Here is a 22,465-nt window from a genome sequence, read left to right as displayed (position 1 = left end):
CAGCAGACAGAAGCAATAACAATATTGAAATGACTAATTCCGATTCAAATTTGTACGGACATTAGGTTGTTTCTGATTTTTTATCGTGGATTTTATACATGATATTGGGGGATCGGTAGAAGCTAGAGCTCTGAATTTTTGTATGTCAGTTTGGCTATGGGAAAGCAAATGTTAGAAACTATTTGCAAGTCGTACTAAGAAATACTGAGAAGTAGTAAAATTATCTTAGCGACATTATTCACCGGAATTTTTTCAATTTTTGTATTTAAATTTCGTTGTGGGTACCACAGACAATGCAGGTCCAAGATTTGGTATAGCCTTATATAACGGTACCTTCCCATGTTCGATATTTTAATTATTTTAGCGAAATTGTTTACCGGATTTTTTCAATTTTCGTATTTAAAGTTCGTATTTAAAGTTTGTAAAGTACTATTACCTATTACAAAAAAATCGCGTATGCAGGAACACGTCATCGTATAGCCCCCATATAACAATACGTCCGTATATTCGGTACTTTGATGATTTTAGCGGTATTATTCACCGGAATTGTTTCAAATGTCGTTATTTAAGTTAGTAATGGATGCTACAGCCTATGACAAAAAACTACTTATGAAGGAACATGTCTTCGTTTAGGCCCCACATAGCAGGTATCAATTGAGAGGTATTTTTCTACGTATTTTTTGGAAATTTTTTAAAGTTTCTTCAAAATGGTGAAGGATATTAAAAGTTCGACACCACCGAATTTAGCCGTTTTTATACCCTACACCACATAGTGGTAAGGGTATTATGTTTATACCCTACTCTATGTAGTGGTAAGAGTATTATGTCTTTGTGCATTTGTTAGTAACATGAAGAAAGAGGCGAGATAGACCCATAATTAATTTTGAGAATTTTCATAGAATCACTTTCTGAGTCGATTTATGAATGTCAGTCCGTCCGCCCGTTCGTCCAAGTACTCTTGTGAACACAATTCAGGTCGCATTTATTATCCGATTGAGATGAAATTTTGCAAACAATATTTGTTTGGCCCAAGGACGAATCCTATTGAAATTGGTGGTAATCGGATCAGATTTAGATATAGCTCCCATATATCTTCAATCGATTTTGGGTTATATGTGCACCAAATCGCTAATATAATTTCAAATGACCTGAATTTTGGCACATCCCACCGAATTCAGTCTAGAAGCAAGTACATCGAATTCGCCTGAAACTAGTACTTCAAATTTGGTGTAAATCTATTCAGATATAGCTATAGCTCCCATATAAATGTTTTATCCGATTTGCGGTTTAAGTCCCTCCAATTCATAAAATGCATTCCACAATAATATTTTGTACCAGTTATAACTTATAGCCCAGAAATACCACTGCCAAATAGGTCCCATATATATCGTCAACTGATTTCGGGTTAATTGTGCACCAAATAGCCAATATCAGTTCAGAATCTGTAATTTTGTTACATCCACCCAAATTCAGGCTAGAAGCAGGTGCATCAAATTTTGAGAATATCGGGTCAGATATAGCTATAGCTCCCGTATACATGTTTCATCCGATTTGGTGTTCAAGTCCCTCAAATTCGTAAACAATGGCAAACTCGGCAACAATGGTATTTAGGTACCAGATGTCTTAAAAAAACTCGGAAATACCTTTGTCAAATTTTAACGAGAACGATTGAGATTTGGATATAGCTCCCATATATATCCTTAATCCGATTTCGGGTTTATTGTGCAAATAATGGCTAATATCAGCCAAAAATGAAATAAATTTCGGGACGTACGTTTCCATTTTGTGCAACTTGTATTTTTATACCTTCCAGCATAGTTAGAGGGTATATTAAGTTTGTCATTCCGTTTGTAACACCTCGAAATAAACATTTCAGACCCCACCAAGTTTACATATTCTTGATCAGCATAAAATTCTATGTCGATTTAGTCTGTCCGTCTGTGGAAATCGCTCTAGCTTCCAAACGAAATGAAGTAGATTGATAAAATTTTACTCAAATGCGTATTATGTCTGCAGGACTTTTGGTATTGAAAATGGACCATGAAGGTTTGCTATACCACGTTTTGGTATAGCCCCCATATAACGGTACCCCCCCGATATTCGGTATTTTGATGATTTTAGTGACATTATTCACCGGAATTGTTTCAAATTTGGTATTTGAAGTTCGAAATGGATACTACAGCCTATTGCAATTGTCTATGCAGGTCCAGGTCTTCCTATAGCTCCGATGTAACGGTACCTCCCTATGTACGGTATTTTGATGATGTTAGCTACATTATTCGCCGGAATTGTTTCAAATTTGGTATTTGAGATTCGTAATGGATACTACAGCCTATGACAGAAAATTGTCTGAGCAGGTCCACGTCTTCGTATAGACCCATATAACGGTACCTCCTAAAATTCGGTATTTTGATGATATTAGCGTCATTATTCACCGGAATTGTTTCAAATTACGTATTTAGAGTTCGTAATGGGAACTACAGTCTGTGACAGAAAATTGCCTATGCAGGTTCAGGTCTTCGTATATGCCCCATATATCAGTACCTCCCTATATTCGGTATTTTGACGAGTTTAGGTACAATACCCACCGAAATTGTTTGAGATATCGTATTTGTCTTTAGTAATTGATGCTATAGCCTGTGACAGAAAATTGTCTATGCTGGTCCAGGTCTTCGCACAGCTCCAATATAACGGTACCTCCCTATATACGATATTTTGATGATTTTAGCTACATTATTCACCGTTTATTTCAAGTTTCGAGTTTGAATATGCCAATGGCTAATGGCAAACAATGCCTATGTTGGTCCACGTCTTATAGACCCCAATATGACGGCTATATTCGGTATTTTTAAAATTTTAACAGCATTTTTTAAGGATTTAATTTTTTAACACTTTCCAAATTCGTTTTAAATGGTGGAGTGTATTCAAAGTTCGGCCCGGCCGAACTGCTTTTAAACTTGTTTTAATGTAATCATTCTCCAAGTGATATCATGCAAACTATAACAGTTCTAAAGCCAAATTTTGATAGGTGGTATGATCTACTTGAAATAAATTCTTTTGTTACGAGAGCTCTACTAAATGTGCATAGTGGTGTAGGGTATCATATAGTCACCCACGCTCGATTTTTGATTTTTCCTTACTGGTTTACTGTTTTACTTGATATTTTTTTAATTATACCCTACAATACTATGTGTTGGGGGTATTATAAGATTGATTGGGCCAAAAATTATGTAACACCTCGAAATATTGGTTTCCCACATAGGAAAGTATATATGGATCTTCCTATCTCGCCGAGCTGAGTCGATCTACCTATGTATGTCCGTCCGTCCATCTGTCCATGTTAATTTGTAATCACGCTACAGATCACAATTTTGGCCCGATCATCACGAAATTGAAAGTGGAGGTGGGGATATGGTCAGAATAGAACCCTATTGTTTTTGGTGAAGATCGAATAATGTTGAACCAAAAACTAAAAAAAAATCCTGATTTTGCAGTTGCTCTACAGGTCGCAATTATAGACCAATCGACGGGGAAGTTAGCATGCGGCTAGAGCATTTGGATGACCCTATGCTCATGCTAACTTCCGCGTCGATTGGTCTATAATTGCGACCTGTAGAGCAACTGCAAAATGGGCAGAAGTCTAGAATGCTTATATCTTAAGAATGGCACAAAGGTGGGGTTAGTCTCTGAAGGACTAGGCCTATTGTTTTTAAAGATGTCGGCAATATATTTAGGTGGTTAAAATGGAACAAAAACTAAAAGTGTTCCTGATTTTACAGCCGTAATAAAGGTCACAAAGTACACGAAATCCCGCATGAAGTTAGAGTTTAGGACAGCGGGTATAATGGACCACTACTTTTGTGTGAGAAAATACCAACATTTCTATTCTTTCTGGCATTTTAATGCTGATTTCGTCGAAGAATATAGTCATATATCGTAGACAAGCAAATAATATAGATGAGTCTAAATTTAGAGATACAGAGGGGCCTCTTGCTTTTGAAGAATATTAGGGGTTCAAATGAACAAACAACAGAAAAAAATTTCCTAATCCCACAATTGAAGCCAATTGACACGCCTGACAGGGAAGAATTTTAGCATTTTGGATGACCATTGGATTATGCCCCTGGTCAAAATGCTAATGGTAACATCGGGGCAATGCTCTATGACAAAAGTGAAATCAAAATCAAAAGTGAAATCCTCCAAAATGGAATTGGACATAAGGAGCCCTCTAACTTGTTGTAGTGTTGTAGGGTATCACATGGTCGGCCCGCACGACTATAGCTTTTACTTACTTGTTTTTGGATGAAGATTTCTTGGAAACCTTTAATTTTTTGTGCATAGTGTCTTCGGCAGTACTACAGATAACAATACTAGTTTTATTTTGGTAAAAAATGTTAATTCCCAATCGAGTCAACAAAGGGATATTTCTGATCCTTGACCTTATTTTCCATATATTCCATATTTAGATCTCTAATAAATTTAGTACATATCTGTCCCGCACTTAATATTTCCTTTTACGTACTATGGTAAAATTCCATTTCAATACAACCTAATGTAACTATTTTGCAACAAGAATTCACCAGCTACGCACTCCATAGATGTACAGCGCACCACATAAACAACGAACATTGTTGGTGTCAATGTCAACACAGTACAACACAACACAACACCGCACCACACAATCCAATAAACAACGCAGAGATCACCCTGTAGCTTGAAATGCAATACAAATTATTGTGTTTCTTGTTGGTGTTATTGAAAAAAAAACCAGTAAGGAAAGCTCAAAAGTCGGGCGGGGTCGATTATATGATACCCTACACCACTATGCATATTTAGTAGAGCTCTCGTAAAAAAGTTTATACAGGGCATTTCAGAGCTCTATGAGATATTTGGTACAAAATCATTACTATCTAATTCTATCGTGCATTTTACGAACTATAGCTATCTCTGAACCGGTTTCTCCAAATTTGACGTATTAGTTTCTAGACTGAATTCGGTCTTATGTACGAAAATTCATGCCATTTGGGCTGATATAGGCCATTTGATGCACAATTAGCACGAAATCGGATGAAAATATATATGGGAGCTATATAAATGGGAACTATCTGAACCGATTTTTACTAAAATTGGTGTACTTGCTTCTAAGCTGGTTTCGGTCGGATTTGCCAAAATTGATGCTATTACGACCATTTGGTGGTCAATCACCCGAAATCGGATGAAGATATATATAGGAGCTATATCCAAATCTGAACCGATTTCGGTAAAATTTAAAACAGCTATTCCTGTGCTCCATCTAATACCTGGTACCAAATATCACGGTTGTGGAGTGAATATTACGAATGTAAGGGACTAAAACACTAAATCGGATGAAACATATATATGGTTGCTATATCTGAACCGATTTTCACTAAATTTGATATACTTGCTTCTAGGCTGAATTTGGTCCGATGTACTAAAATTCAGTCCATTCGGACTTATATCGGCCATTTGGTGCACAATTAACCCGAAATCGGATGAAGATATATATGGGAGCTATATCCAAATCTGAACCGATTTCGATAAAATTACAAACAGCTATTTCTAGGCTTTATCTTTTATCTGGTACCAAATATCATTCTTGTGGAATGCATATTACGAATGTGAGAGGCTTAAACACCAAATCGGATAAAATATATATATGGGAGCTATAGCTGTTTCTGAACCGATTTTCTCCAAATTTGTTGTATTTGCTTTAAGGCAAATCTCGGTCACATGTGCCAAAATTCGGGCCATTTGGGCTGATATTGACCTTTTGGTGGCCAATTAACCCGAAATCGGATGAAGATATATATGGAAGCTATATCCAAATTTGAACCGATTTCGATAAAATTTAAAACAGCTATTTCTGTGCTCCATCTAATACCTGGTAACAATTATCACGGTTGTGGAGTGCATAGTAGGAATGTGAGGGACTTAAAGATCAAATCGGATGAAAGATATATATGGGAGCTATAGCTATATCTGAACCGATTTTCTCCAAATTTGATATACTTGCTTCTAGGCCGAACTCGGTTGGGTGTGCCGTAATTCAGGTAATTTGGACTGATAGTGGACATTTGGTGCACATTTAACCCGAAATCGGATGAAGATATATATGGGAGCTATATCTAAATTTGATCCGATTCTCACCTATTTCAATAGGGTTCGTCCTTGGGCCAACAAAAAAAAATAATTGTTTGGAAAATTTCATATCAATCGGATAATAAATGCGACCTGCATTTTGTTCATAAGAATACATGGACAGACGGACGGACGGACAGACGGACTGACATGCATAAATCGACTCAGAAAGTGATTCTATGAAGGTTCTCAAAAGTAACTATGGGTCTATCTCGTTTCCTTCTCCATGTTACAAACAAATGCACAAAGACATAATACCCTTACCACTATGTGGTGTAGGGTAGAATAAAAATAACAATTGCAAGATGCTGCTATATGGTCAATATAAATCATTTCAAGATTAACAGCTTTTGCTCGAAAACAAAAAGAAGATTTATTTTTGTTTTATAGATTTCAACTAATTTCAGTTGCTGTCGGTTCAATGAAATGATGTCGCTGATGATAAAAATAATGCCAATAGCAATCAACCTAATATTGGCAAACAAGAGACGCATTTGGTTCACATTCTATGGGTATTCTATGGCAACATGCAATCAACACAGACAAGTTGCGGCTCATTCTCGCGCAAGCATCATGCAAGTTGGCGAGTGTGTGTGTGTGAATTGCAAACAACATCACATGTCGATCTCATCGTTTCAAGTGTAAAATAAAAAAAAACAATTTTATGTAGTTTTATTACATTCTCATTAAAAACAAAACAGGCTTTTGTTCACATCTAAAAGGAACATACACAAAAAAGAACTAATAATTCTACAAACAATTTTCACAAGCAACCTGCTGGGGGTATAGTCAGACGGGTATGCAAAAAAATTGACAAACAATTTCTATGTCATGGTCTGGGACAACGAGTTTTTTTTTTTTTGTCGTATTCATTGTCTGTTTGTTTTTCTTTTCCATTTATTCTTCTGCATCTGGAGATCATAAAATAATGAATATTTGCTGTTAAAGTTTTTATTAGCTCTTTTTATGGCTGTTGCTTTATTATTTAACATCACAAGCATACATTGTAGTACGGCAATATTTACAGAATTTGTTTGATAGCTTTTAATTGCGGGTGAAGTTATTTAATGCATGCATGCTACTTTTAGTTTGCGAATGCAAGTTAGTTGCTTAAGTCTTTCGTTTGGAATTTAGTGATGGGCATATCAATTTACAACGGGGTTTCGATGAGCTTAGCCCATGGTCTTCATAAGAACCAACTAAATCTTTTGGAATTACATACATAAAAGCTATTAATTTCGAACTTGTAATAACCTCCAACCTTTGACAATTAAATCTTTTCAAAAATTTCTGTATTTAATAAGATCTAGTTATACCCTCTACCTTGGAAAGGAGGGTATATTAACTTTGTCATTCCGTTTGTAACATGTCTAAATATTCGTCGTAGACCCCATAATGTATATATATTCATAATTCTAAATCGATTTATCGACGTCCGTCTGTCTGTCCGCCTGTTGAAATCAATATACAGGCCACATTATTTGACGTAGAGCGTCAAAAGAGTAAAAGCAGAATAATTTGTATTGGGTCTAGGATGGTGTATTAAAATGACATATATCGATCCACTTTTTGGTATAGTCCCCATATAACGGTACCTCCCGATATTCAGTATTCTGATGATTTATGCCACATTTTTGCATGGGTTTGTCTAAAAATTGGTATTTTTGGTTTTTTTGGTGGGTTCTAGCTCCGGTGGCGAAACATTGCATCTATATCTTCACGTTTTGGTATAGCCCCCATATAGCGGTACCTCCCGATATTCGGTATTTTGATGTTCCCGATATTCGGTATTGAAGTTCGTGTGGCAAAACATTGTATGTATAGGTCCACGCTTAGGTATAGCTCCCATATAACGGTATCTCCCGATATTCGGTATTTTGATGGTTTTTGTCACATTTTTTCACGGATTTGTCTAAAAATTGGAATTAGTTGGTCATAATAGGTTCTACCTCCGTTGGCGAAACATTCACGTTTTTGTATGGCCCTATATAGCGGTACCTCCCAATATTCGGTATTTTGATGATTTTTGCCACATTTTTTCACGGATTTTTCTGAGAATTGGTATTTGTAAGTCATAATGGGTCCTAGTTCGTGGAATTAGTTGGTCATAATAGGTTCTAGCTCCGTTGGCGAAACATTGTTTGTATAGATCCACGTTTTTGTACAGCCCTACATAGCGGTAACTCCCGATATTAGGTATTTTGATGATTTTTGCCACATTTTCCCACGAATATGTCTAAAAATTGGTATTTGTGAGTCATAATCGGTTCTAATGTTTCCATTACCCTAAGGTGGAGGGTATTAAAAGTTCGGCCCGGCCGAACCCAATGTTTTTTTACTCGAAAAAAAAAAAAACGTTTTTCATGTAGTCTTTTTTACATTTTTAGTAAGTGCCAATTGTAGCTAAATAAGAAACTGCACAAAATCCAATGAAAAGGTGGCAAACAACATCAAACTACTGCATACTAGAAATATTCCAGAAGATATGGTTACCACCTGTTTTTGAAATGTTGCTGAAATCATTAAAACACCGAATAGCGAGTGGAACTCCTGTTAACATTTCGGATTTTAATCCTTCTTTGCATAGTGATAAAAATTTCCATCATACCAAGAACTGTAAAAAATGTATTTGAAAGTACAAGGAAGTCTTATTAATATGACTTGTTTAAAAAAATAAATATCAAATTAAAACAAGTATGCAAAGGCTATAACCGTGCGGGGCCGACCATGTGATACCCTACAACAAATTAGAAGTCCCCTTATGTCCAAATCCATTTTGGAAGATTTCGCATTTGAAATTATGTTACGGAGCACTGCACAGATATTACCCTTAGCATTTTCACCAGGAACATTTGCCCAATATTTACGCCCTCCGTCGTGCTGTTAGTTGTTGTGGTCCATATTACAGCTGAATATAATCCAATGGTCATCCAAAATGCTTGAATTTTTCACTTCTTAACACTTCTTCACTGTCCTTAACTCTCTTCTCAGGCGTGTCGATTGGCTTTAATTGTGTGATTAGGAAAATTTTTCTGTTTTTAGTTCATTTGAACCCATAAATATTTTGCGATGATCACCAAAAGCATCATCTAAACAAGCTAGAAGTTCGCCTTTTATGTATTTTGGATTTCGTCTGTAAGTTATTTTCAGCGTTACGCCAGAATGGAAATGTTTGTATTTTTTTCACACCAAAATACTGGTCCATTCTACGCGCTGTCCTTAACTCTAACTTCATGCGAGATTTCGTGTCTTTTGGCTTCTATTTGTGATCTTTTAAACGGCTGAAAAATTAGGAACATTTTTAGTTGTTGGTCCACTTCAACCCCTAAATATATTGCGGACATCTTTGAAAACAATAGTCCTATTTCTTCTGAGTTGAACCCTACCCTTGTGAAAATTTTCATGAAGATCGGACGATAATTAAAATCTGTATATGATAACCCCAAACAGTGTTGTAAGGTAAACAAGTATTATAAAATATATACTTCAATATTATAAGTAAAATTGAAAAAAAAAGCATGCGATAAAAAATATAAAAAAAATATAAAAATGTCACAAAATACTACAAAATATACATTAACATCATTATTGGTACCTTTTTGCGACTTTCTTAGATTTTATTCTTTTATGCCAAGAGGGCATTCTGAATTGACAACATTTGTTAAAATCTGTCCAGCCATTCTTGAGATATAAGCATTCTAGCTAACATCCCCTTCCTTTGTATATATACATGGTATGGCAAAATATATATCCAATATATTTACAAGCGGCATCTACGTAACGGTCAGAATTGACCTGTTCGTCTATTTGTGATTTCGGCGTGAATAAAAATTTTCGCGGTTTAATGGGAAATTTGACTTTTATTTAAAACAAATGTTATAGCCTTTTTCACCCACTTAATTGGAAGGCTTCTGCCCAGCCCTAAGCTCTAGCCCCATGCTGACTTCCGCGACGATTGGTCTATAATTGCGACCTGTAGAGCAACGGCAAAATTGCAACTTTTTCAGTTTCTGGTCCATTTCCACCCCTTATATATTATGCGATCATCTAATCTGCAATAAGGTTCTATTCTGGCCCTAGCCCCACCTCCTTTCTAAATTTCGTGAAGATCGGGCAATAATTGGGACCTGTAGAGCTATTACAAATTAACATCGAAAGACGGACAAACGGATGGACGGACATACATAGCAAGATCGACTCAGCTCGGCGAGATAGGAAGATCCATATATACTTTCCTAGGTGGAAACCAATATTTCGAGGCGTTACATAATATTTGGTCGACGAGGGTCTGTGTCGCGGACCGGCAATTTTTGCCATAAGCCTTTAAAAAATTCAAATGTGAAATTTAAAAAAAAAATCTGTTTATAATGTAGCTAAAATCATTAAAATACCGAATATGGGAGTACAATTATATGGGGGCTATACCAAAACGTGGACCTGCACACACAATTTTCTGTCATAGGTTGTAGTATCCATTACAAATTTCAAATACCAAATTTTAAACAATTCCGTTGAATAACGTCGCTAAAATCATCAAAATATCGGAAGGTACCGTTATATAGGGGCTATACGAGGACGTGGACCTGCACAGACAATATTTTGCTACACGAGCTAGAATCCATTATACTCTACAAATACCAATTTTTAAACAAATCCGTGAAAAAATGTGGCAAAAATCATCAAAATACCGAATATCGGGAGGCACCCTTGTATGGTGGCTATACCAAAACGTGGGCCTATACATACAATGTTTAGCAACCGGAGCTAGAACCCATCTTGCCAAACAAATACCAATTTTTAGACAAATCCGTGAAAAAATTTGGCAAAAAAGTACCGACTATCGAAAGGTACCTTCTATGCTATTACTATACCAAAACGATATATCTTATTTTCATTACCAACCATCCTAGCCAGGATACAAATTGTTATGCCAAATTTTACGTCAAAAAATGTGGGCTGCATCGTGATTTCAACAGACAGACGGAAATCGTTAAATCGACTCAGAATTGTATGCTGATTATGAATATATACTTTATGGGATTTGCTTGAATTTTCCAATAAGACAAGATATTAGAAACGCCTATGCCAATACTTAAAGTGGTCGGTTCAAATTTCGATAGAGCTCCCACAAACATTTTTATCACATTTCACGTTCATTATGCACCAAATGTAATATATCTGGCCAAATTGAATAAATTTTGCACAAACACCGAATTTGGCCTGGAAGCAAATACGTCAAACCAGAAATGGGACCATATATAGCTTTAACTCCCATAAATATGATTCACCCGATAATTTAGGGAACATTTACAATTTTCTTAAGGGATGACGATTATTCAATTTTTTATGTTTAAAAATATCATCTGGTCAGAGAGGGATATTTTTATTCAACCTCAAAACCACAATACATCCATTTATGTCTAAATAGGTACTTTTATACCTCATTCCAATTATTTTATTGTGACACCAATATTACAATATTGCAGGACCCCACTGGGGCGGCAAGCAATATGACATTTTTAATTTTCATACTTTATCATTTAAATGACAACTAATTTGTGCTGCACATCTGGCAATTCATTAAAACTAATTATTATTTTATTTGATTTATGCACTGCTGAAATGGGTCGGACAGAACTTTATTTATGAGACACCTACATGGTCATTTCGGGCCTTTTGCAAAATTAAAATGCAAAACCTTGCTGTCAAAAAAAAAAAATCGCCGAACGAAAACTAAAGAGCCATCAAATCTAATTAATGTTCAAATTCATTTCAATGATTTAAGGCTTTTTAAAGGCATAAGAAAAACAACAACAACAACAACCAAAAAAGAGTGTCTAACATTCGACCAGGTCTATGAGAAAAACAATTACAATTGCCAGTGTCTGGTGTTTTTTTTTTTGTTCTTCTCCATTGCAATGCCAACATTGTCAGTTTTCATTTGTTTGATAACATTAGCTGCGAAAAAAAGTGGCAAAAATCTCAAAATAATTTTTTCCTTCTGACATCACTTGTTGTGTCGACGCCAATTCCCCACACATTCTCTCACAATGTTTATTATGTGTGAATTTAATTGCTTGCCAACGTTTTTTTTTATGTGCCATAAAATGTCGTCAATTCTTCACTTGAAAATAAGATGAAAACCAGTCATGCGCACGTATAAATCTAAATTACGTAAAATACCTTGAATTGCTCAGATCGCAGCACAACGACATCGCATTGCATTGTCTTGAAATTTACATAAAATCATACATAAATATATTTGTAGATGAAGTCGAGATGGACGTTTGTTTTTTGTTACACACTCCATAACTTCTAGGCAAGAAATTCCAAGGCATACCTTGGCCAGAAGCTATGGCATGGCAAATTTAATTTTCCTTGAATTCTCACGTAAAATATTGACGATGAAAATTTCATTTCCACACCATTAAACTAAATGTTAATTGGTTTCTATGAAAGGTTGACTGCACACAGAGGCAATATATTTTTTCCGTGCCAAGCTCTTTTGTATTTCCTTGTGATTTTCTGGTGGGCTTGATTTATGGCCTCAATATGTTGTGATAGTTATTCAATTCATTTACTCTAATGAATCTATTCAGAGCAAGAGATCCAGAATAGATAGGTTGAATAATATTAATTGCGATATTTATGCTGTTGAAAGGAGGAAAATTATAATTAAGCATTTATTGTAACGTGCTCCCGTGTAAACAAAAGACTTAAGACACAAACCCATTTCATGGTAAACATGCAAGCCCATTACTTTACAATCAAAACTTAATATTTATTGTTTATGATATAAGATATGAGGGTGGGTATTAGAATATATATTCATAAAAAATATTGACTTACAATAAGACAACATTTTTCTTACGAATGAAACAAAACAAGTAAAAAAGCTGTAAGTTCGGCCGGGCCGAACTTTGAATACCCTCCACCACTTGGAACAAATTTGGTAATTTTCAAAAAACTCTGTTAAAATCTTAAAAATACTGAATGTAGCCGTATATTAGGGTCCATACGAGGACGTGGACATACATAAGCAATTTTTGTCATTAGCTATTACAATATTCAAAAGTGAAACTTAAAAAAAATCTGTTTATAATGTAGCTGAAATCATCAAAATGCCGAATATAGGGGGTACCATGGGTGTTATAAAACGTGGACCTGCACAGACAATTTTCTGTCATAGGTTGTAGTATCCAATACGAACTTTAAATACTAAATTTGAAAAAAAAAAGCTAGTAAAAAATGTCGCTAAGATCATCAAACTACCGAATATCGGGAGGTATCGTTATATGGGGGCTATACGAAGATGTGGACCTGCACGGACAATTTTCCGTCAAAGGCTGCAGTAGCCATTACGAACTTCAAGTACCAAATTTGAAATAATTCCGGTACATAATGTCGCTAAAATCATCAAAATACTCAATATCGGGGGTACCGTTATATTGGGGCTATACGAAGACGTGGACCTGCACATACACAGGCTGTAGCAATCATTACGAACTTCAAATGCGGAATTTGTAACAATTCGGGTCAATAATGTCTCTAAATCATCAAAATATCCAATATGTGTGGGGGGGAGGGAGTGTTACCGTTACATGGTACTATACGAAGACGTGGACCTACATGGCCCATTTTCTGTCTTATGCTGTAGTATCTATTACGAACTTCAAATACCAATTTTGAAACAATTCCGGTAAATAATGTCGCTAAAATCATTAAAATACCGAATATCGGCGGTACATGGCCCATTTTCAATACCAAAAGTCCTGCAGACATAATACACATTTGAGTAAATGTATATCAACGTACTTCATTTCGTTCGGAAGCTAGAGTGATTTCCACAGACTTACAGACGGATAGACAGACAGACGGACGGACAATGCTAAATCGACATAGAATTTAATGCTGATCAAGAATATACATACTTTGTGGGATCTAAAATGTATATTTCGAGGTGTTACAAACGGAATGATAAACTTTATATACCCCCCATACTATGGTAGAGGGTATAAAAACTTAAATTTAAAACTTTCGTTAGCCCTTCGCCCTTCTTTAAAGACCTTCTACACTTAAGATAAACACACATCAGCGATTGCAAACTATGAATAAATTAACTTAATTTGCAATTGTTATGCTGTTGAAAAATGAAAAGTGCTAATTAGCCATTTATTGAAACATGCCATATATGAAAACAAAAGACTTAAGACACAAACATATTTTATTGTAAGACACGCAAACAATAATTAAATGACATTAATTGTTTAAATTGTTGACTTTTTTGCGTGGGCCGGAAAAATAATGTGGTTATTTTTAATAGAGTTGTGTGTTAGAGGGAAACTACAGCGAACAGTGTTGATATTCTGAGAATGCGTTAAATATATTGGCAAAGTTATCAAAATAAAAAACAAAAATCATTTAATATGCTTCAATAAGAGGTGTTAAAATTCCTAATTTATGTCTAAAGAGTGGTAGAGTCCCCATAAAACAATACCTCCCGATAGTTGGTATTTTTAAGATTTGCCCGAAATAAGCATTCAGAATACAACTCCATGTCGATTTAACGATGACCATTCGTATGTGGTAATCACTCTAGCTTCCGAAGGAAATGAAGTAAATTGATCCAATTTTAATAAGGTGTGTGTTAGATCTGCTGGATTTTTGGTATTCTAAATTGGCTATATAGGTCTAGGTTTTAGTATCGCCCCATATTAAATTACCACCAGATTTTAGGTATTTGTTTTATTTAGACACAATTTTAAACCAAATTTGCTTTACATTGGCAGTGTGTATTCTCAGTATGTAGGAATCATAATTGCAGAAAAATGTACATATAGGTCCAAGTTTGGCTGTAGATCCCATATAACTGTGCCTCCAGATATTTGGAATTTGAATGATTTTTGTCACATTTCAATATGACATCTCCAAATTGGTATTTGGAATGGGCAATAGGCACTCCCTCCTCTAGCAGATAATTGTCTATCCAAGTTTTCGGAAAAGCCCCCAATCAACTGTTCCACTCCATATTCGTATATCAATAATGGTAGTGTCTTTCTAGCGGAAGTTTCTGAAGTTTTCAAAATTCAATCTAAATGGTGGAGGGTATTACAATTTTGTCTTAGCCGAACATATTTGATTATTTACTTGTTTGTAATTCTGAATGTTTTAATACCCTACACCACATTGTGGTATTTGTGCATTTGTTTGTAACATGGGGAAGGAAGCGAAATAGACCCATAGTCACTCTTGAGAATCTTCATAGAATCATTTTCTGAGTCGATTTATTCATGTCAGACCGTCCGTCCATTTATTCTTGTGAACAAATTGCAAGTCGCATTTATTGTTCGATTGAGATGAAATTTTCCAAACAATATTTGTTTGGCCCAAGGATGAACACAATTGAAATTGGTGATTATCGGATCAGATTTAGATATATGGGATATATTCAACCGATTTTGGGTTAATTGTGCACCAAATGGCTAATATAAGTCCAAATAAACTGAATTTTGGTACAACCGATCGAATTCAGCCAGATATAGCTATAGCTCCCATACAATGATTCAGGGTAAGATGAAAAAACTGCAACCAACTTCAGACTGCTGTCATTTCAAAGCCACTCGTCCGACTGCTGTTAAAATTACAAGTTGTTTACAAGCGAAGTTTTGGTATTAGGAAGGAATACATAGGTTTACAATTTGCTATGGTCCCCATACAAGGGTACAACTCAAATTAGGGATTTAATAGGGTTTTAGTCATAACGAAAACATTATAATCGCATTTTGTGTTCCCAGCGGACAGAAAAAATCTTTACAAAGAACTATCCCTTTAAGTCCAAATGATCGTATGGATCACATTTATCGATAGCTTCTGATATTCGGTATGTAGCGTTTTTTGATATATTTTCAAGGTAATTTTCTTAAAATTGAAAATAGGAGTCCCATTTTCTCGAGGTGTAAATTTCCGTGCAGGTCAAGTTTTTGTATAGTTCCCAGATAAGAGTACCACCCGATATTTGGCATTTGAATGATCTTGCACACATTACTTAAAGAAAATTTATAAATCTAATATTTGTGGCAGATACTTGGCTATCCATGTCTAAGTTTCCGTATGGCCCCATGTAACGGTACATCTCCATAATATTTCGTATATGGATAATTTTAGGCATATTTTTCAACCGAATTTTCTCATGGTTAATATTTTGAGTTCTCATTAGGTACCGTGTTCTCAGGCAAATAATTGCCTAACAGGTTCACGTTTTCGTGTAGTCCACATATAACAGAATATCCCAAATCTCAGTATTTTGATAGTTTTAGTCACATTTTCAATAGAATATTTTGAAGTGTGATATTTGAAGTTTGTAATATCTTCTTCATAAGAAATCATTTAAATAGTTCCAGTTTTAGGTTTCCGGAAATAATCGCCACTGCAATAATGGTAATTTTAGTCATAACCCCCATGAGGAGTATGACCGTTTGTTCTTTCCGAAAAAAATTCGGACATAGTCCCCAGAAAGAAAATAAGGGTTGAGTCTTATGATTAGGTGATATGCTCTTATTACAGGTAAGTATTTTTATACCCTACACCACAAGGTGGTCAGGGTATTATGTCTTTGTGCATTTGTTTGTAACAGGCAAAAGGAAACGAGATAGACCCATAGTTCCTTTTGATGATCTGCATAGAATCACATTCTGAGTCGATTTATGCATGTCCGTCCGTCCGTCTGTCCATGTATTTTTGTAAACAAAGTACAGGTCGCATTTATTGCCCGATCCAAATGAAATTTTTCACAGATCATTTGTTCGGCCCAAGGACGAACCCTATTGAAATTGGAGATAATCTGTCAAAATTTAGATATAGCTCCCATATATATATTCGTCCGATTTGCTTTTATTGTGCACCAAACGTGTAATATCAGTCCGAATAGTATGGAATTTTGCACAAATCATTTGTTTGGCCCAAGGACGAACCCTATTGAAATTGGAGATAATCGGTCAAAATTTAGATATAGCTCCCATATATATCTTCGTCCGATTTGCCTTTTATTGTGCACCAAACGTGTAATATCAGACCGAATAGTATGGAATTTCGCGTGTACGATCAGATTGGACCTCAAAATAAGTATGCCAAATTTCATCGAAATCGGCGTGTATGATTGAATTCTCCCATAAAAACTTTTAATTGTTATGCGCAGCTCAACTAAATTAGCAAAGTGGTGTAGGGTATCATAAAGTCGGCCCCGCCCGATTATTTACTCTACAAAACTAATATATAAAAATGGATATTTCCATAAGATTTAAAATTAAACTCATTTTGTACATATAATATACTTTCTGGTCATTATAACCGATATTTTTGGACAGGGCCATAATTTTAATGGGGATTATTTAAAATATTAAATATCGATTATCTAAAAATATTTTGACTTCTGTTATAAATTTTCAAACTCTTGACCATCTAGAAAGAATGGACAAATATTGCCCATTTCTGAGTTGTTTCGCAATTAAAGTATTGAAAATTGTGTCCGTTTGTGGCTGAGGAACAGAGGGGGTTCTCAGATATATAGCATCTTCACAGATCTTGTGTTAGCAAAAATGTTTGTTGTGTGAAATTTGAAGAGAGTTGGATTCTTATTTCGCTTTCTTTGAGCGTTTTGTTTTTCAAAATCTTGAACCCTATGTGAAGCAAGTAGCAATAGAAATGGTCCGATCTCTACCATCTTTATAATGGATATTGTGTTGATGGAAATATTTTAGATATACCAGAAGGAAAGGGCCGATTGTGTACATTTTCGCACCAGGCCTAGCACTGACACAAATATTGGGATTTGCAAAGTTGCAGCAAAATCGGATTATCCTTTCTCTTTCTGTGCAAAAAACATATATTTTTGAAAATTTCGATCATTTGTGGGGGAGAATTGACAACTAATTTGTGTTGCACATCTGGTGATTCATTAAAAATAATTATTATTTTATTTGATTTATGCACTGCTGAAATGGGTCGGATAGAATTTATTTATGAGACGCCTGCATGGTCATTGCGGGCTTTTGCAAAATGAAAATGCAAAACCTTGCTGTCCAAAGAATTCGAACGAAAAATAAAGAACCATCAAATGTAATTAATGTTCAAATTCATGTCAATGATTTAAGGCTTTTTAAAGGCATAAGAAGAAGATTTGAAGACAATCAGACTCTTACATCACATTTTATGAGAGTTGTAATTTTTCAAAATTTTGACCATTTGTGGGGGAGGTACTTGATGGAGTGGACCGATATTGTCCATTTTCACACCTGACCTAGCACTGACGCAAATATTAGGATGTGCAAAGTTGGAGCAAAATCGGATTATCCCTTTACTTTCTGTGCAAAAAATATATTTTTTTAAATTTCCATCTTTTGTGGGGGAGGTACCAGAAGGAGTGGACTGATATTGCCCTTCTCCGAACTCGATCTAAGTTATATTACGATGTACCAAGTTTGGACCAAATCGGATACTCCCTTCTGAAATATTACACCATCATGGGTAGCAAAATGTTATACCACCTCTCCATCTAATCCACTTCATGGATCAAAAGTTGAATTTTTTATTATTTGTTTTCTACTTAATTTTTTTATTTGCGGTTTATTTAATCTTACTTAAGAGCGAATAGAGTGAAAGTGATACGATACTTTTTTGAGAGCGTAAAAATCTTTTTTCGAATCGCTAAGTTTGATAAATGGTTACGTTTTTCTTTAATTTGATTTGTTTGCAAAACATTGTCTCACGGTTATAAATAAATATTGTTTTATTGAGAAATGTGCAAATAAAACGGCATAAAGTGGCTCGAATTTTTTTCTCATCTTGTTATCGCAAATGACCGGTGGCGTTGAAGTGCAAAACATGATTTCAAGAACTGTCGAAGCATTTTTTGTCCGATTATTTGCTTTATCATTGAATGCTAAAACTATGCCCGATAAACAGCAGTTAACAATCTCCCTGATTATAACGCGCTTTCAATGCGAAACTTTTGATATGAATTTGTTTACTCTGATCTTAGCTAAATTACCCTTAGGGCGTTATTTGTTGTATAGCGAAAGTTGTGGGGTATTGAATGACCGAATAAAGGTGGGTATGTATGTGTGTGTCTTTTGTGTTTGTCCATAGCTAATAATTCTGCTCGCATTTATAGAAATATATTTAAGTTAAAATAAAGTTGTTAACCTTTTGTGTAGTTTTACCTTATCGCTGCCGTCTTTTCCTGATCGACTGGACAACTCCAATTCGTTGCTAATAATGTCGACCGGAATGGCTTTTACAAATTAATATAAATATCTTTTTAACACAATCGACACGCTGAACAAGCAAGGAAAAGTTCTATGCAAAAATATCAAATTATAATAAGAATAAAATTACATGTAGTCGTGTAATTTAATATGAGACATTTCAGTCAAGTTAAACACCTGAACTTGAAGGGAAAATGTATGTTTTGATGGCCGACAGATAATCATTTTGAAAGACTAATAATGTAGTTCACATTTATTGACAAAAGTTCTGTTCTAAGTTTGATACAAATATTAGAACTTTGTTTACTTTATATGTAGTAATGATTTTTCGAAATATGAGGAATGAGTGAATCGATATTGTCCTTTTTATACCCTCCACCTTGGAAAGGAAGGTATATTAACTTTGTCATTCCGTTTGTAATATCTTTAAATATTCGTCGTAGACCCCATAAAGTATATATATTCATAATTAGCATAAAATTCTAAGTCAATTTAACGATGTTCGTCTATCTGTCCGTCTGTCCGCCCGCCTATCAGTCTGTTGAAATCACGATACAGCCCACATTATTGGACGTAGAGCGCCAAAATTTAGCAGAGCAATTTGTATTGTATCTAAGATGGTTGGTATTGAAAATGAGATATATCGGTATACGTTCTGGTATAGTCCCCATATAACGGTACCTCCCGATATTCGGTATTTTGATGATTTTTAACACATTTTTTCAAGAATTTCTCTGAAAATTGTTAGTTGTAGGTGATAACGGGTCCCTGTGCGTGCGGCAAGACATTGCATGTATAGAACCACGTTTTGGTATAGCCCCCATATAAAGGTACCTCCCGATATTCGGTATTTTAATTTTTTTTTGCCAAATTTTTCACGGATTTGTGAAAAAATTGGTGTTTGTCGGTGGCGGAACTTTACATGTATGGGTCCATGATTTGGTGTAGCCCCCATATAATGGTACCTCCCGATATTCGGTATTTTGATGGTTTTTGCCACATTTTTTCACTGATTTGTCTAAAAATTGGTATTTGTGGGTCAAAATGGGTCCTAGTTCGTGTGGTGAAACATTATATGTATAGGTCCACGTTTTGATATAGTCCCCATATAACGGTATCTCCCAATATTCGGTATTTTGATGATCATTGACACATTTTTTCAAGAATTTCTCTGAAAATTGGCAGTTGTAGATCATAATGGGTCCCAGTTCGTGTGCCGAGTCATTGTAATTATAGGTCCACGTTTTGGTATAGCCCCCATATAGCGGTGATTTTTGCCACATTTTTTCACGGATTTGTCTAAAAATTGATATTTGTAGGTCAACAACATTGCATGTGTAGGTCCACGATTTGATATCGCCCCCATATAACGGTACCTCCCGATAGTCGGCATTTTAATGGTTTTTGCCACACTTCTTCTAAGGTTTCATTTACCCTAAGATGGAGGGTATTAAAAGTTTGGCCCGGTCGAACTTAATGTTTTTTTACTTGTTATACCCTACACCACATAGTGGTAGGGGTATTATGTCTTTGAGCAATTGTTTGTAACATGGAGAAAGAAACGAGATGGACCCATAGTTCCTTTTGGTGATCAGCATAGAATCACATTTTGAGTCGATTTATGCATGTCCGTCTTTTCGTCCATCCGTCTGTCCATGTATTTTTGTAAACAAAATGCACGCTGCATTTATTATTCGATTTAGATGAAATTTCCTAAATAACATTTGTTTGGCTCAAGGACGAACCCTATTGAAATTGGCGAAAATCGGTCCAAATTTAGATATAGGTCCCATATATATCTTCATCCGATTTTAGGTTTTTTGTGCACCAAATGGCTAATATCAGTCCAAATGGTGTGAATTTTACTAAATCCGACCGAATTCTGCTTACAAACATGTGCTTCAAATTTGGTGAAAATCGGTTCAGATATAGCTATAGCTCCCATATATACGTTTCATACGATTTTGGTGTTGTACAAGACTGATATTTAGCATCAGATATCAGATACAGCATAGCAATTCAAAGATCAAAATTTATCAAGTTCGGCTCAGATTTGGATATAGCTCCTACATATATCTTCATCCGATTTTAGATTTCTTGTGCACCAAATGGCTAATATCAATCAAAATGATGTGAATTTTAGCACTTCCGACCGAATTTCGTATAGAAATAAGTGCTTTAAATTTGGTGGAAATCGGTTTAGATATAGCTATAGCTCCCATATGTGTTTAATCCGATTTGGTGTTTAAATCCCTCACATTCATAATATACACCCCACAAAAATGTGTATTTAGTACCAGATATTAGATTTAGCGCAGCAATACATGATTCAAATTTTTTTAAGATCGGATCAGATTTAGATATAGCTTCCTTATATATCTTCGTGCGATTTTAGGTTTCTTGTGCACCAAATGGCAAATTTCAGCCCAAAGTGAGTGAAAAGTTGCACTTCCGAGCGAATTCATGCTTGAAGTTAAAATTTAAAAAACATAGTGAAAATCCGTTCAGATATACCTCTAGATCCTTATATATGTTTTATCCGATGTGATGTTTAAATCTCCAACTTTCGGAATCATATTTTTTACAGATATCTCATAGAGCTGAGAAATGCCCAATATAAACCTTTTTTTTCTTACGAGAGCTATAGTAAATATGCATAGTGGTGTAGAGTATCATATATTCGGCACCGCCCGACTTTTTAGCTTTCCTTACTGGTTTAATTTTATTATATTTACGCAAGAAATTTCGGAAAAAGCATCAAATTTTAGAATAAGTTTAGGTTTGCTGGAATTGGTCACCTTTGGCACGAATTATGGCCATCAAACGGCCACGCTGCCCGAATGTTGCTCTGCGGTATTTTGGCCCATTCCCGGCGAAGCGCTTGCTTGAGGTGATCGATACTTTGGTATTTTTTAGTGCCAATCTTGCTTTCCCAAATACTCCAAACAATAGTCCAACCTTTTGGCATCCGGAGATTTTGGTGGCCATTGTGCGGTAGAAATTAAGCGAGAAACCTCACTTTGTAACCATTCTAGGGTGGCGCG

The sequence above is a fragment of the Musca domestica genome, unplaced genomic scaffold (assembly GCF_030504385.1).
Source record: "Musca domestica strain aabys unplaced genomic scaffold, Musca_domestica.polishedcontigs.V.1.1 137, whole genome shotgun sequence".
NCBI lineage: Eukaryota > Metazoa > Arthropoda > Insecta > Diptera > Muscidae > Musca > Musca domestica.
The sequence above is the reverse complement of the archived record's forward strand: the minus strand, read 5'-3'. Positions refer to the sequence as shown.